Consider the following 16,712-nt stretch of genomic DNA (forward strand, 5'->3'; position numbering starts at 1 on the left):
CCAGTTAATACATAAATGACACAACATGGCACATGAAGGCAGCATGAGGACACAACACCATGCTGCCACTTTGGAGCACGGTATGCTAGCTTTGCTTAAAATTCAGAACATTCTGTGATCTCCTATGTGTCATTATTGGCCAGCAGGGGATAACGTGATTGCCAATGAGTCTTGCAATGTCTTGTGAATGTACCATAATATCCCATAATCCCATAATCCCATAATTTGGGATTGAAAAATAGACCAAACCTTACAGGTTGTGGGTGGGGTTTAGCCTGAGTACCATATGACATGAAATGGGAGTTGGCAAGACAGCACAAACAGATCTGGAACTTAGGCTAGGTGTGGGTGTGTCCAGACTCCAGACGTACCTTCTGATTGGAGTAGAAGGGGTCCAGGTCCTCCAGAGGGGTGGAGACAAAGCCTTGGGGGACGTCACCGTAGATGAAGGGGAGGGACTTCCCTGCCTCCAGGTCGCTGTTGGGCTTGGGCCCGTTGTCATCGCTGTCGCTACAGCGGTCAACGCGGGGTCTCCCGGTCTCCTCGTCGGCGACGCGCCTTTCGATGGCGGCAAGCGAGTCGGGACAGAAGTGGCAGAAGCTGTCAGGTCCGGGCGGTACAAGCAGCTGTGCCATCTTGTCATGGTGCTCCTTCACAGGAACGCTTGGGGCTCCGCCAGGGCAGGGGGCTGGGGAGAGAGGGAGAGAGGGAGATCAGGAAGGCACAGCTACAACAGTTAGCCTATAGCACATGGTGTGCATGACAAGTGGCCAGGGATACACCCAGTACTCTACTGTATGTTTAGACAGATTACTCCCCCTAAGACGAATGTCAAAAACGTATTGGGAGGACACAACTGAAACAGCATGAATGGCAATATAATTTTCATTTCCCATGACGTCTACTGTATTTTACTGTACTGTAGCACCATGTTCAGATATACCAGTACGTCATCATGCACAGAGACCTGGTTTCAGCCCTTTTGTTTATATGAAACAATACACACTCTTTTTCTGCTGAGAAGGGAAGCAGTCACCAAGTTAAAACAGAGATATAGGTGACCACAGAGTGTCACGGGTGGGCGTTCTATGTTCTTTTTTCTATGTTTTTGTATTTCTTTGTTTTTGGCCGGGTATGGTTCTCAATCAGGGACAGCTGTCTGTCGTTGTCTTTGATTGAGAACCATACTTAGGCAGTCTGTTTTCCCACTATGGGTTGTGGGTAGTTATTTTCTGTTTAGTGTGTGGTGCACCTGACGGAGCTGTTTCGGTTGTGCCTTTTGTTACTTTGTTATCTAGTGTTCAGTTATATTTAATAAAATGCCGAACACATACCACGCTGCACCTTGGTCCCCACCTTCTTCCAACAACGACAATCGTTACACAGAGATTATTTTAAGATTCTTAAATGTAATTCTACGTAGGTGACCTTCAATATGTCCCCAGGGTTGTCACTGCCACTGTGGTTCTTTTAAAAACAGCCAACTGCTGTGGATAGATCACTCTCATTGTGGATACATCTGTGATGGAAATAACCACTCATTTTCTCTCTCACCATGGCCAAATTCTCCATCAACATCAATCAACGCCCACACACACCTTCCGCTCCCCTGTTTCTCTTTCTCTCCCTCTCTCCAAAGGCCTACCCTGTTTCCTCCAGAGGCCAATGGAGAGATACAAACAAGGACTCCCTTAACACCCAAGTGGGCAATTAGAACAAAGCCTGTACCTTGAAGACAACACATATTCAGAGGCCAGTGAGGGCAGTGGGGGCCTCCCTGTCTGGGAGCAGGGGCCAGGGAATACGACTGTGTTCCCCCACCAGCTCCTCTCTCATCACATCTTTAACACTTTGATCCTCGTCACAGAATGGCACTACTGACAAAGCCTTCATTGTCAGTCTTTACAATGAAGGAGCTGCAGTTGTGTCACCTAGCAACCCTATATTGTCTGACTACTGACAAATGGCACATACAAAACAGTGACACAGCACCCAGCATACACTTCCACAGGGCTCCTAGGGCAGCCGAGGAGGGATCTCATTTGCATTCATCAGGTTAGCACCATTTGGTTCCTGATTGCTGTTTGAGCAACGGACACCAAAGTAGTATGTGTTTTCAGAGTTGATTAGTGTTTCTACAGACTATAAGTAGCAATTCAACTAACCATCTACTGACCCTAACCCTTATCCTAACCCTAAACTTAACTGTTACCCTTATCCTAGCACTAACCCTTACCCTATAACTCATGTTCTAAACCTAACCGTAACCTTAACAACCAGTTGCTTATCAACAGATAGTTTGTTGATAGTATGACCCCTGTTTGAGCATCTACAGATGGACTATCTAAATAAAGTGTGCCAGAAAACACCTATGTTCTAATTCATGGCATGGAATAGGCGTATAAATGGGGAATTACAGTGACATCATACTGTTGAAGTCGGAAGTTTACATACACCTTAGCAAAATACATTTAAACTCAGTTTTTCACAATTCCTGACATTTAATCCAAGTAAAAATTCCCTGTCTTCGGTCAGTTAGAATCACCACTTTATTTTAAGAATGTGAAATGTCAGAATAATAGTAGAGAGAATTATTTATTTCAGCTTTAATTTCTTTCATCACATTCCCAGTGGGTCAGAAGTTTACGTACACTCAATTAGTATTTGGTAGTATTGCCTTTAAATTGCTTAGCTTGAGTCAAATGTTTCGGGTAGCCTTCCACAAGTTTTCCACAATAATTTGGGTGAATTTTGGCCCATTCCTCCTGACAGAGCTGGTGTAACTGAGTCAGGTTTGTAGGCCTCCTTGCCCAGGACACACACTTTTTCAGTTCTGCCCACACATTTTCTATAGGATTGAGGTCAGGGCTTTGTGATGGCCACTCCAATACCTTGACTTTGTTGTCCTTAAGCCATTTGACCACAACAATGGAAGTATGCTTGGGGTCATTGTCCATTTAGAAGACCCAGTTGCGACCAAGCTTTAACTTCCTGACTGATGTCTTGAGATGTTGCTTCAATAGATCCACAGAATTTTCCAGCCTCATAATGCCATCTATTTTGTGAAGTGCACCAGTCCATCCTGCAGCAAAGCACCCCCACACCCAACAACATGATGCTGCCACCCCCGTGCTTCACGGTTGGGATGGTGTTCTTCGGCTTGCAAGCCTCCCCCTTTCTCCTCCAAACATAACGATGGTCATTATGGCCAAACAGTTCTGTTTTTGTTTCATCAGACCAGAGGACATTTCTCCAAAAAGTACGATCTTTGTCCCCATGTGCAGTTGCAAACCGTAGTCTGGCTTTTTTATGGCGGTTTTGGAGCAGTGGCTCCTTCCTTACTTTTGTACCCATTATTTCCTCCAGCATCTTCACAAGGTCCTTTACTGTTGTTCTGGGATTGATTTGCACTTTTCGCAAAAAAGTATGTTCATCTCTAAGAGACAGAACGCGTCTCCTTCCTGAGCGGTATGACGACTGCGTGGTCCCATGGTGTTTATACTTGCGTACTCTTGTTTGTACAGATGAACGTGGTACCTTCAGGCATTTGGAAATTGCTCCCAAGGATGAACCAGACCTGTGGAGGTCACAACCTTTTTTCTGAGGTCTTTGCTGATTTCTTCAGATTTTCCCATGATGTCAAGCAAAGAGGCATTGAGTTTGAAGGTAGGCTTTGAAATACATCCACAGGTACACCTCCAATTGACTCAAATGATGTCAATTAGCCTATCAGAAGCTTCTAAAGCCATGACATAATTTTCTGGAATTTTCCAAGCTGTTTAAAGGCACAGTCAACTTAGTGTATGTAAACTTCTGACCCACTAGAATTGTGATACAGTGAATTACATGTGAAATAATCTGCCTGTAAACAATTGTTGGAAATATTACTTGTGTCATGCACAAAGTAGATGTCCTTGCCAAAACTATAGTTTGTTAACAAGACATTTGTGGAGTGGTTGAAAAACAAGTTTTATATGACTACAACCTAAGTGTATGTAAACTTCTGACTTCAACTGTATATCCTATGGTTCTTTGTACTTTAGCCGATATCTGTGTCACTGTGTCCTAGCTAGCTTTTCCCATGGGGAACTTCATAAATACATCTGCTTGTGTTCTAATGACACTGCTCTGATGTGTGAGTTAGTCGACAGCACCTCATCTAAGAGCCCTATGAGAGGTTTGCTAGACCCTATGCTAGTACACACGCCCACAACTAAACCAGTCTCTGGCGGCTTGTTTTGCCTGGAGTCTAACAACACCGCAGACACTGATTATTTCTATACTCTTAACGATGAATTCAATGGTATCTCCAGTTCTAGCATGCATAGTTAGCTATACATTCTGGCACGTTAGGGTTTTGAATGGACATTACATTTCCATAGACATTTAAAATCAGAAGGTAGTCCTGGGTGGACGGCATTTATCCAAAGAATGTTTCTAATGTCGACCTCCACATTTATAAAGGTTGATTTAATATGATGATGTCTGTCTGTGATAGGGATAAAGAAGCTTCGGGAATATCATACTCAGCAGGTGATCGATATCACAGCTGGAATTTGTCAGATCTGTTCACAGACACACGAATCCCTCGAGACTTTATGTAGGCTGTCATCAACAAAAGTATGTACTCAAGACATATATTAAATCAATACATACTGCTATTATATCAATACATTAAATGTGACATATGAGTAATAGTAACCGTTCATATTAGTACGTATTGCTGCGTTGCCATCCACGTCTGCTGTCCATGGTGCTGAAATGTGAAACAACACGGAAAACACCAATTTGTGGCTCATACGCCCAACGGCAGACAGAAACCAAATGGTAAGCTACTAACAGAGACACAGGTAACCACAACATACAGCCGTTTTGTCATCATGAAACGCATAGCCAAACACACGAAGGTGTGAAACAAGTTAGGAATCGATTGATGGCTAACACATCCGTCTAGACAAGTTCAGTGGTTTGCTTTTAAATACATGTATGTAGCCTTATCACGAACAATAAGCACAGGCTACAGGTATAATCTGAAAGAGAAGGTGAGGCTAGTAGCCATACCTTAATTGTCGTGGATTCAAAACAAGCAGGGGAGGCGGCAGCTGTCGCCATATTGAAGTATCCGTGTATTTCCTCGAATGTACCGCTTCTCATTTGTAACATCTCCGCCCTGCCACCACCATCTGACACGCACATAAGTCTCCAAAAACCGAGGCACTCAGATCATAGTTGGAAAGAGCGAGGAACATTTAAGAAACAACAGTGGCCATCTCTCTCAATCAACACAATTCCCGAAAACAGTGACGTGAGTGACAAAATCTGTTCCCAAGCGCGCGTCACCGTGAACCACCCAACTGAATGGGTGTGAATGGATCTCTTAACAGTGCCAGGGCGTTCCCTTGCCCATACCAGTTGTTAATTCCTTGTAATGGAACCACTATAGATCCTGTTAGCTGAAATATGGATAAACGTTGGTATTTTGCCACTACATTCTCTATGTAGCAGTGTTTCATCTATAACCAGGGGAATATCTTATGTCCATGACACTAGAGTCATCTATCCCAAGTAAAAGCCTAAGAAGCAGTTTAGCCATCTATTTTTACATTATCGAGACATGACCGCAAATGACTCAAGCTATTTGTACAATATCGATGGGAAATATTATCGTGATCAACGTTTGCTCAATGCGTTCGTGTGTTTGAGTAACACACATTTAGAGACAACAACAGCCCTACCAATTTTGATAAATGCATTGCTAGAAGTGTATATGTCAATTTAAGGCACATCTGTTAAACAATAGGCTTCTTGTCATTGATATGTATTACAACAAATTAAATGATCTAATTGCGACACCCACGTATAAAAAAGTTAGGCCATTATTTTGAGATTATAAGAAAGAAGCATAGGAAGGTAGCCTAAATAATAATTGATTGTCATTTCACTCGGTTTCCCCAATGGGAACACCCCGTGCTCCCCCTGTGCGCAAACGCCATGTCTATGGGCACAAGCACTGTTCATGACAAATCAACATCTTGAACCCCATTGAAAACCTGTGGTTTGAGTTGAAGAGGTCAGTCCATTAGAGCAGACGAAATATATCAAGTATCTGGAAAGGTTATGTCTGGAGGAATTGTCTAAGATCCATCCCAACGTGTTCTCCAATCTCATAAAACATTTGACAAAAAGGCTGTGTTATTGTCCTCGCAAGGGGAGGGTGCTAGAGTATTGAAAGCAGGAGTGTTAGTCTTTTTCGCTCATCTTTTTCAAGGGTGCCAATAATTATGGATCTGGCTTATTGCCAATGATATCTCTGGATGTCTGAAAGGGGGCGCTGTTTTAAAGCTACCGCACAGTCATTTTGGTACTCCACTCCGTTGTAAAAAAAAAAAAAAAAATGCATTTATTAATGTCTACATTCGTTTTTGACAAGTCTGTTCGACAGACACCTTAATGCATACTTTTATACTATATTAAGTGAACGTAACATGATTTTATTTCATGTATATAAAACATATTTCTTAAGAAAAACACATTTGAGAGTGCTAATGATACTTTGCCCGCTACAAAAAAATGAAATACTTAAATACATGCAATTTTCAAATTTGATTGACATACTGTTGTATTCCTTTCTGGGGAGTGCCAATATGCCGGCCGGTGGCTTCAAAGCCTCTCATTGGCCAATACATATCATCAACAATCCAGGTTATCATTGGTTATTGTCTTGTAATGTTTGTGTGAATGTTTTATGAAATCCAATAATATAAATCTATAAAAAAATATTTATTTGTAAGTCTGAGATAGACTCTATTAAATAGACCACTCTCCTACTTCTCAGCCAGTGATGCCAATTTAGCAATTTTGTTGCTATATTTAGCAACTTCTTTTCAAACAGCACCTAGCAACACATTTAGGGACGTTTAAAATGTATTTTGAACTTTTAAGCAACTTTTGAAAAGTGACTCAAACGCTAAAATGCAAGCATTTTCTCTATAAATTACACAAAAACGATTTTCTCTGTCACACACTCAGTCACAACACACGTGCCTGGCTGCAAAAGTGCATTGTGAATGACGTCGGCAGCATGCGCTCAGCTCGTGCACAGCCAGAAGCAATTTCAGCTAATTTCAAATCATTGTTGGCTGACTGCAGCAGCAGTGGTAGGGTTTCGACTAGCCAAACCCAATGAATATAGTTGGTCACGAATGTTTGATCTTGAACAGAACTTACATCAATCAACATGCCTTAATCAAAAATATACCGCCAGAAGTACAGAAAATAGTGGGAGTCTGTACCTAAAAAAATGTCAAATTATATTTTTTGCCGAGATGGCCAGTCAATTTGGTAACGTTATTGTGTATTCAACGTAATGACGCAGTTTTATGTTATCACACAACGTAATTTAGCAACTTTTAGCAACAAATCAACCTGCCGCTCTAGCCATTTACTGTGAAAATTAGTTGGCAACACTGCTCTCAGCTGCTGCTTAGTCACTACATGACTCCGCCTTCCGCGTGTTCACGAGACGGTTCGAAGAAACGTAAATCTATTGTAACGGTAGGCTATTGCAAAGATACGCACACCACAAATAGGTTGGTCTAGCAATTTCGTACTTTTTTCAGGAGGGGAGTTACATGCAGATATTTAGGGCAAGCTATATGTAGCCTACACAGCATATCATACAAGTAAGTCACAGACAGATAGCCAATAGCGAATTTAATATTTAAACATTTTTTTTGCATCTTTGCAAACATTGGCTAAACTGGAGGCATATTGTTAACTATATGGCAGCATAACTACAAAAATTACATCACTACACAAAACGCTAATTGTTTTTGTCCAAATGCAATGTGTAGACTGCTTCTTGCTTGTGCTACGGCAATATCCGTTACAACAGACAGACGGTTGTATGTAGACTTCATATACAGTGAGCTGCAAAAGTATTGGGACAGTGACGTTGTTGTTGTTGTTTTGGCTCTGTACTTCAGCACTTTGGATTTGAAATATCACAATGTCTGTGAGGTTAAAGTGCAGACGTCAGCTTTAATTTGAGGGTATTTTCATCCCTATCAGGTGAACGTTTAGAAATTACAGCACTTTTTGGACATAGTCCCCCCCCCCATTTTAGGGGACCAAAAGTATTGGGCCAAATTCACTTCTATGTGTATTAAAGTAGTCAAGTGTAGTTGTATTTGGTCCCAAATTCCTCGCACGCAATGATAACATCAAGCTTGTGACTCAACTGGTTGGATGGGGGAACTATGTAACAAAAAGTTTCTAAACGGTACACCTGAAATGAAAGCTGTCAGTCTGCACTCATTGTATTATTTACAATCCAAAACTACAAAAAATCTGTCACAGTCCCAATACTTTTGGAGCTCGCTGTATATTTTTGGAACGTTCGTTAAAATCGCAGCTGTTCAGAAATATGAGGCAGAGAGAAAAGGCTCCATCATCATATCGATCTAATCGGTTGAGGCTTCAGAAGAGGGTGAGTAAAGAGAGAAACAAGAATGTGTGTGAATAACACATGCACAGTATGGGATTTGGATCCTTAGATTTGAGAAATAAGTTTCCAGAAGGGAGGGGCGGGAGCAAAAACTGTTTTCGTAGCCTCGGCCTATAAAGAAACTCCAGCGCACTGGTGATCTTGATCCTCCACAACTGCACCGATCTGAAAACACCAAATATAATGACAGAAATCATATTAGATGATTTTGCTTCCACCTATCCAGCTATTTCATTCAGAACAATGCAGAAGAAGAAGGATAGGACACAAGGTCAGGGTGCCACTGTAGACTATTGGGACGCAGGCTCTCTGTCAGATGGGCTGTAGTGTAGTGTGGGTGAAACAGGCTACAGATCTGTCTTCTTAGCACAAGCCATACTTGAGCATTCTACAGAACTACACTGCCAACGAAAGAGCGACATATGTTCCCTCTGAAGTGGCACTCAGGGAGAACCGGCAAGCTGTGTGTGTGTGTGTGTGTGTGTGTGTGTATAGAGGGAAGCACGATAGCATGTCTATACCATTTTATCACCTTAAGTGTAACCCCCCTGTGATTCTTGCAGGTCCCTGCCCTCTGCTGGTGAATGTGCATTTTTACTTCAAGCCAAGAAAGCACATCTCCATCAAATACACTCTAACCCCTCACATGCCAAAATATACCTGAATTTAACACAGAACATGACATTTTCGTTTTTCAATGCTGTCATAATGAGTAAAAGGCTGTAGTGTTGCCCTTGTGGAGTGTGACTATTTGACATTCACCTGGCTCATCAAAGTTCCTGAAGCTGCCTGTCATCATGGTTACACTGTTCTCTTCTCATTACCGTCTCAGTGATGAAAGTAATACGTGTGAGTTTCTGTCACATACACGCGCACACAGACACAAAAACACACACAGACACCTATACACATACTGTTGCCTTTTGGAAAGCGCTAATTGTTTTACTTTACCCCTTTACGTTTTCCACATTTTATTATGTTAAAGGATTTAAAGGATTACTCTAAAATTGATTAAATAAAATGTTTCCATAATGAATCTACACACAATACCCCATAATGACAAAGCGAAAATAGTTTTTTTGAAATGTTAGCAAATTTATTAAAAAAACAGAAATACCATATTTACGTAAGGGAAAGGGGAATACCTAGTCAGTTGTACAACTGAATGCATTCAACTGAAATGTGTCTTCCGCATTTAACCCAACCCCTCTGAATCAGAGAGGTGCGGGGGGCTGCCTTAATCGACATAGAAGTTTGGAACCACCAAGACTCTTCCTAGAGCTGGCTGGCCTGCCAAACTGAGCAATTGGGGAAGAAGGGCCTTGGTCAGGGGGGTGACCAAGAACCCGATGGCCACAGCTCCAGAGTTCCTCTGTGGAGATGGAAGAACCATCCAGAAGGACAACCATCTATGCAGCACTCCACCAATCAGGCCTTTATGGCCAGACGGAAGCCACTCCTCAGTAAAAGGCACATGACAGCCCACTTGGAGTTTGCCAAAAGGCACCTAAAGGACTCTCAGACCATGAGAAACAAGATTCTCTGGTCTGATGAAACCAAGATTTGGCCTGAATGCCAAGCGTCACGTCTGGAGGAAACCTGGCACCATCCCTATGGTGAAGCGTGGTGGCAGCATCATGCTGTGGGGATGTTTTTCAGCGGCAGGGACTGGGAGACTAGTCAGGATCGAGGGAAAGATGAACGGAGCAACGTACAGGGATTCTTGCTGAAAACCTGCTCCAGTGTGCTCGGGACCTCAGACTGGGTCCAACGTTCACCTTCCAACAGGACAACAACCCTAAGCACACAGCCATTGCAAGAGTGGCTTCGGGACAAGTCTCTGAATGTCCTTGAGTGTCCCAGCCAGAGCCCGGACTTGAACCAGACCGAACATCTCTGGAGAGACCTGAAAATAGCTGTGCAGCGATGCACCCCATCTAACCTGACAGAGCTCGAGAGGATCTGAAGAGAAGAATGGGAGAAACTCCCCAAATACAGGTGTGCCAAGCTTGAAGCGTCATACTCAAGAAGTCTCGAAGCTGTAATCGCTGCCAAAGGTGCTTACTTATGTAAATGTGATAATACTGTTTTTTTATGTTTAACATATTCGCAAAATATGGGGTATTGTGTTTAGTTTGATGAGGACAAAAACATTTATTCAATTTTTGAATAAGGCTGTAACACAACAAAATGTGGAAAAAGTGAAGGGGTCTGAATACTTTCTGAATGCGCTGATTTATTTAGAACTGTTAATTGAGTCAGATGGTAATGTTTTCTGACTAACCTCCATTTTGCTGGTGGACATGTGATCAGGTGATTGTTGGCATTTTTCTGCTTTACCAAATGAGGAGAGTTACAAACTACACACCAGTCAGAGTTACACTTAAACTACATATTTTTTTATTAAGAGCTTTGCAATAGTCCTTTTTGACTTTCAATGATGCGTTGTCTCTAATGAACCATTGAAAAGTACCACCAGAAAAGTACAAAGATCTTTTATAGCCAAGATACACCCCTCTCAACTTACATGACGAACCACAGATCTTAGGAACAGTTCACAAGGTTAAGATTTGTATGAAAGATATCTATGAAACATAGCAGACAGTTAGTGCTTTGCCAACAGTTCTCATTGTAAAGACCAGTGTCTGGCCCCCTCCTACTCCAAACTGGGACCCGTCTCACCCTGGTACGGTATAGCACAAAAACATTACCTTTACTATCTGGAATGCTCTTTAGGCTTTATTACCCAAAGACATCGTAAATCTCCTCTGTCAGTGCTATCTCATAGAGGCCCATCCTCAGTGGAACACACACACACAATACTCTATTCTGTCGAATGTAACAACTATTATAATGTAATACAAGCATTATAACAATCTTACAAGCATTAAAACATAATCTTGCAATTTTCCCTGACATTGTACAGGACAGGAATCCAGTAGGAGTCTAGGGGCTACACACACAAGCCAGAGTCAAAACTTCCAGAGTTACCTCTGAGCTATTCAATAAACTGTCTCGAGTAAACAGTGCATTGAGATTTTTTTAAAGGCATGCGGGAAAACAGAGGAGGAAAATGAGTTCATATTAAGGGCTTTATAATTACTGACTCTATTTCCTCACCTATTTCCTCACTATGGGGTCAGGGTGCAAGGTTTTTCAGAAATGTTAATCAACATGGCCGCCACTGTTTTAAGATGGATACGTTTAGATCTGTGTGTCTAGGCTGTAATAGTAGGAGAAATGTTGATTATTATTCTAAGACAACCATTTAAAAATGATAGTGTGTGTGTGTGTCCATCTCACAGATTTCACTATATTAACATGAGTGCACACCAGATAAGTGACAATCGATTTGTAACAATGAAATGTAGCCAATACAACACATTTACATAAGTATATATTTACTAACTAACTGGTGCGGGGAATCTTCACTGTTTAACCACCAAAGAATGTTACACGATTACATTCAATGTGGTGGACATGTGTTCCTCTGGGCTTAATTTGATTAAACTCCTACTTGGTGAGTGACTGCTACTGTGTAAATTAAACTTTAGTATAGGGACAATGTCCATCGCCTGCCATAGTCCAATCTGACCTTGTGTTATAGTGTTGAACCAAGCGGAGCCTCCGAACAGTAGATTTCTACTCCCTCAATGGTGCTACTTTGTCTCCATAAATCACAGGCAAGGGTGTGTGTATTCATTAGTTGCATTCCGTTGCAAAACCTTTTGTCTGTTGCATAATGCTTTGCAAAATAAACTGTTACTGTCTCCTTTAGGTGTGATGGTGTGGGGGTGCTTTGCTGGTGAAGCTGTCTGTGATTTATTTAGATATCTTATCCAGCATGACTACCACAGCATTCAGCAGCGATACACCATCCCATCTGGTTTGCGCTTAGTGGGACTATCACTTGTTTTACAACAGGACAATGACCCAACACACCTCCAGTCTGTGTAAGGGCTATTTGACCAAGAAGGAGAGTGATGGAGTGCTGCATCAGATGAACTGGCCTCCACAATCAGCCGACCTCAACCCAATTGAGATGGTTTGGGATGAGTTGAACCGCAGAGTGAAGGAAAAGCAGCCAACAAGTGCTCAGCATACAGTATGTGGGAACTCCTTTAAGACTGTTGGAAAAGCATTCCTCATTAAGCTGGTTGAGAGAATGCCAAGAGTGTGCAAAGCTGTCATCAAGGCAAAGGGTGGCTACTTTGAAGAATCTAAAATATACAATATATTTTGATTTTTTTAACACTATTTTGGTTACTACATGATTCCATATGTGTTATTTCCTAGTTTTGATATCTTCACTATTATTCTACTATGTAAAACATAGTAAAAATAAAGAAAAACTCTTGAATGAGTGTCCAAACTTTTGACGGGTGCTGTATATGAATTTGTACAATACAAACTCTTGTTTTCATTTGGAGTAAAGGGTGTTTGTTGCATAACGTTTTGTAACAGACTAAACGTTTTGCAATGGAATCTGACTAATGAATACACCCCAGATCAGTCCTCCCCATTGATGTGAATGCATTGTAGACACAGAAATCGAAATGGGTTACCTTCAGTATAGTATCACCACACAGGACAACATGACTGACAATGCAAAGATGGCAGCACACAGACCTACAAGGCATACTGTATAGTCTCTAGTCCGAGCAGGATGAGAAGGATACAGCAACTAAAAAGATTAGAAGTGTTTTAACAAATTAAAGGGACTACGGAGGGTTCACCCAGTTGAAATAATGCCATAGGAGCCCTTAGACAGTAGGGTCTATGTGTAGACATGACAGAGTCTGTGATGTCAGAGGGCTGGGCAGGGCCAGAAGGTGCAGTAGTTAGGGTTCACTAGGCTGTATAGTACAGTAGGGTCTATGTGTAGACAGGACAGAGTCTGTGATGTCAGAGGGCTGGGCAGGGCCAGAAGGTGCAGTAGTTAGGGTTCACTAGGCTGTATAGTACAGTAGGGTCCATGTGTAGACAGGACAGAGTCTGTGATGTCAGAGGGCTGGGCAGGGCCAGAAGGTGCAGTAGTTAGGGTTCACTAGGCTGTATAGTACAGTAGGGTCCATGTGTAGACAGGACAGAGTCTGTGATGTCAGAGGGCTGGGCAGGGCCAGAAGGTGCAGTAGGCTGTCTGCTAAACAAGGATTACAGAGCAAGGGATCTCTCCCTCTCTCTAATTCTCTCCCTCTGATGGTGGTGAAATGACAGTCATGTTGATGGAATCTCATTTCTGGACAGAGAGAGGTAAGGACATTGTCTATTTGAAACTGATTTGTGGATTTGATTGTTGTGTAACTGTGGGACAATATGTTGGGACAAGGCTTGGAGAGCACTAATCCCTCCTGCTCTTGGAGGAGTAAAGCCTATTCTGGTTTGCATTAGCCAGTTGACCAACATGGCCCAGGCAGGGTTGCATTTCATTATGTGCTTGGTCTATTCTGAGTATGTTTGCTCCTTTTTAAAGAGACAAAAAATAAGTGTGAATGTAAGTGTTTAACTTATTCAACTAGGTGCTCTGATTACCACCAACATTCCGTTGTGTACTTAGTAGAGGCAAGAATGGAACGGCTTTATAATATAACGTGTTTTGGTTATGTAATTTAGATGTTCACAGGAACCCCCAGCATATTCTTCCACATTGAGTGGAGCGCAGGCACCCCCAAATTGTTGGGAGTCCAGCAGCTATAAAGCTTACTAGCAACTCATTCATATAGGAACGTGGTGAGGAACAGTTACTCAGAGCTGCTGAGGAAGGCATGCATTGTTGAACTCACTTCTGTAAATACTCTGGGGGATGTCTGATATAGACCAGGGGTTTGACACTTTGCAGGCTGGTGCTCCGTTTTGTCAACCACGCGTGCCCCAAAACCTTGAACAATACGATTGTGTGCATCGCGGTTGGTGCGTGAATATTACAGTAGGTCTCCCTTTATTTTGACGAACGTGTCCAGAAAAGCCGTTTCGATGTTGTCTCGTAAGCAGATTAATGTTGTTGTAGTTTGTATAGCTTTTAAACGACAAGAAGTATAAATGTACGTGGCAGTGACATTTGTTAGGAAGTGCTATTTCTTATGTAAGTGACCAGCATACTGCTATTGCATTGTTATAACTGAGACAACACATAGCAACATATACTCACAGTAAAGCCTGTGGGGTCCCCCACAGGATAGCTCCCACATTACACACATAATCTCCTTTTATTTTTAACCGAACACTGTGCCCGAAGAAGATCCTACGATGACGGACAGACAACTGAGCCAATGGCGGAAGACTACAGACTACAACCAGCTGAACCAATCCGGAGATCCGATCTTCCTAGGGTCAACCTACTTTCTGTGACGTATATAAGAGCTGTGCTGACTGTTTACGCTCTCTCTGCCTGCCGTTCCACACGAACTAACGGAAGAGCCGTATTTACGTGTACCAGATATTCTCCCTCTGAAATAAACTGTCGCTTGTCGTACAATTTTAACACCTGGTCTGAATCGATCCTTAACCGGCTCACCCTTCTAATATCCTTTTATCAACAAAACATGGTAGCCAGAGGATGGTTGAATAACGGTCCGGTCGAAGTGAGTTGATTGGGTGTGAGAAGGAGAGTGACGGAAGGACGGTTCCAAAAAGAGACGGGTGAAAGAAATTGGGGGAGGACAATAATTCTGCTCAACTCGGGAAACTGATCTAAAAGGTGCACCATAAACAAGGTAAGCAAAACCTGTTAAATCAAACTTTGCATATTGTCGTATAGTCTGTCTAAATTCTGATCAGTATTTCCGAGTAAGTATGAATTCTTGTGTAAATTTATAATTTGCTGACGAGTCAAAGAACAGTAGAGTGAACATATGTGGTACGAGCCAGCGACGGCTGGTGTGATATAAATCATTGATGAGATATCAGTAAGGGGATAGCTGATTACTATTCATTAAATCTGGCGCCGAGGGGATAGATTGTGTAATTTTGTCCCGTGACCCGGTCAGCGCAGTCTGATAGCTTTCAATGATGAGAGATCACTTAAAGGCCTAAAAAGTTCCAATAGGGATCGGACATATATAAATTCAGTTCCGATAGGGGTTGGACATGTGTGTATTAATTCTGATAGGGGTTAGTGTGATATAAATCAGGAATAGAGATCGGTAAGGGGATAGTTAATTACTATTCATTAAATCTGGCACCGAGGGGGGAAAGTGTCATTTTCTCCTGCGACCCGGCACGGCACAGTCCGATAGAAATTCACTGATAAGGATCGGCTTTCAGGGGTCAGAGAGATAACGTGTATTAATTTTGATATTGTTAATTCGATAGGGGTCAGTAGGGGATAGAGTTGGATTCTAGAGTTGAATTCTATCCAGTAAATCCGCTTAGTTCGGTCTGATAGGGGTCGATTAATAAGAAATCAGAGATATAACCTGTAATTGTGTGTTTTGTCTTGTTTTGTCTATTTGTAACTGTTTAAATGAAAATGAAAGGTGGTTGTAATTGTTTCCATTAAGATTGTTGGTGGTCACATAGAGAGAGAGAGATAGAATTATATAATAAGGATTATTGGATAAATCCGAAACTTCTATATTGTATGTATCAATGACTTCTGTGTTGGATGTATAATCAGGAATGAAATGACTGATGTATAATTGAAATAATATCTGAACATAATATTTGAAAGTTGAGACTAATTAGTCGAATAGATCCCTTGGTTGTGCGCTCCACAAATCCCATACCGACTCATGCGTTTTTCTCGAACTAAAACATACAAAGGAGAAGCTCAGAGATAAGACAGAGCACGTGTAGCAGTGTCTCTTCAGTATATCGTGGGTATTAATCAACGTCGGGCGAAGTATATGCTAACTATATTCAGATAGAAGGAGAGGATTACGATTAAAACTACGATTAAATTCCGATTGAATTAAATTTAATTACGACTAAAGCAAATTCACAATGGCGACCCCCAATACTCCAAAACTGAGGTTTAATGAGTTTTTAGAACAAAAAATAGAATATAGATCAGGGGAAAGGGACAATGGAAGCACATGAAGAAAGTTTGGGAGGGTTTAAAGCTAAAATGGACACAGGAAGGTCATTTAGGAGGAGGACCGCCATCCGCAGTTCAGCTGAAAACAATGGAATGTGGGTTAAAAGAGACGTTGCAGGAAGCTAGAGAGAAAGAGACAGAAAATAACAAAATTCAAGTATTTAAGAAAGA

The 16,712-nt window shown here is 41.8% G+C and overlaps 1 pseudogene; it reads right to left on the minus strand.

Annotated features, from left to right (window-relative positions):
* The window catches only part of LOC115132901 (sodium channel protein type 2 subunit alpha-like), a 41,322-nt pseudogene extending 36,011 nt beyond the window's left edge, over positions 1–5,311 (minus strand).
* Between the last annotated feature and the right edge of the window lie 11,401 nt (positions 5,312–16,712).

This window comes from Oncorhynchus nerka, linkage group LG2, assembly GCF_034236695.1.
Source record: "Oncorhynchus nerka isolate Pitt River linkage group LG2, Oner_Uvic_2.0, whole genome shotgun sequence".
Taxonomy (NCBI): Eukaryota; Metazoa; Chordata; class Actinopteri; order Salmoniformes; family Salmonidae; genus Oncorhynchus; species Oncorhynchus nerka.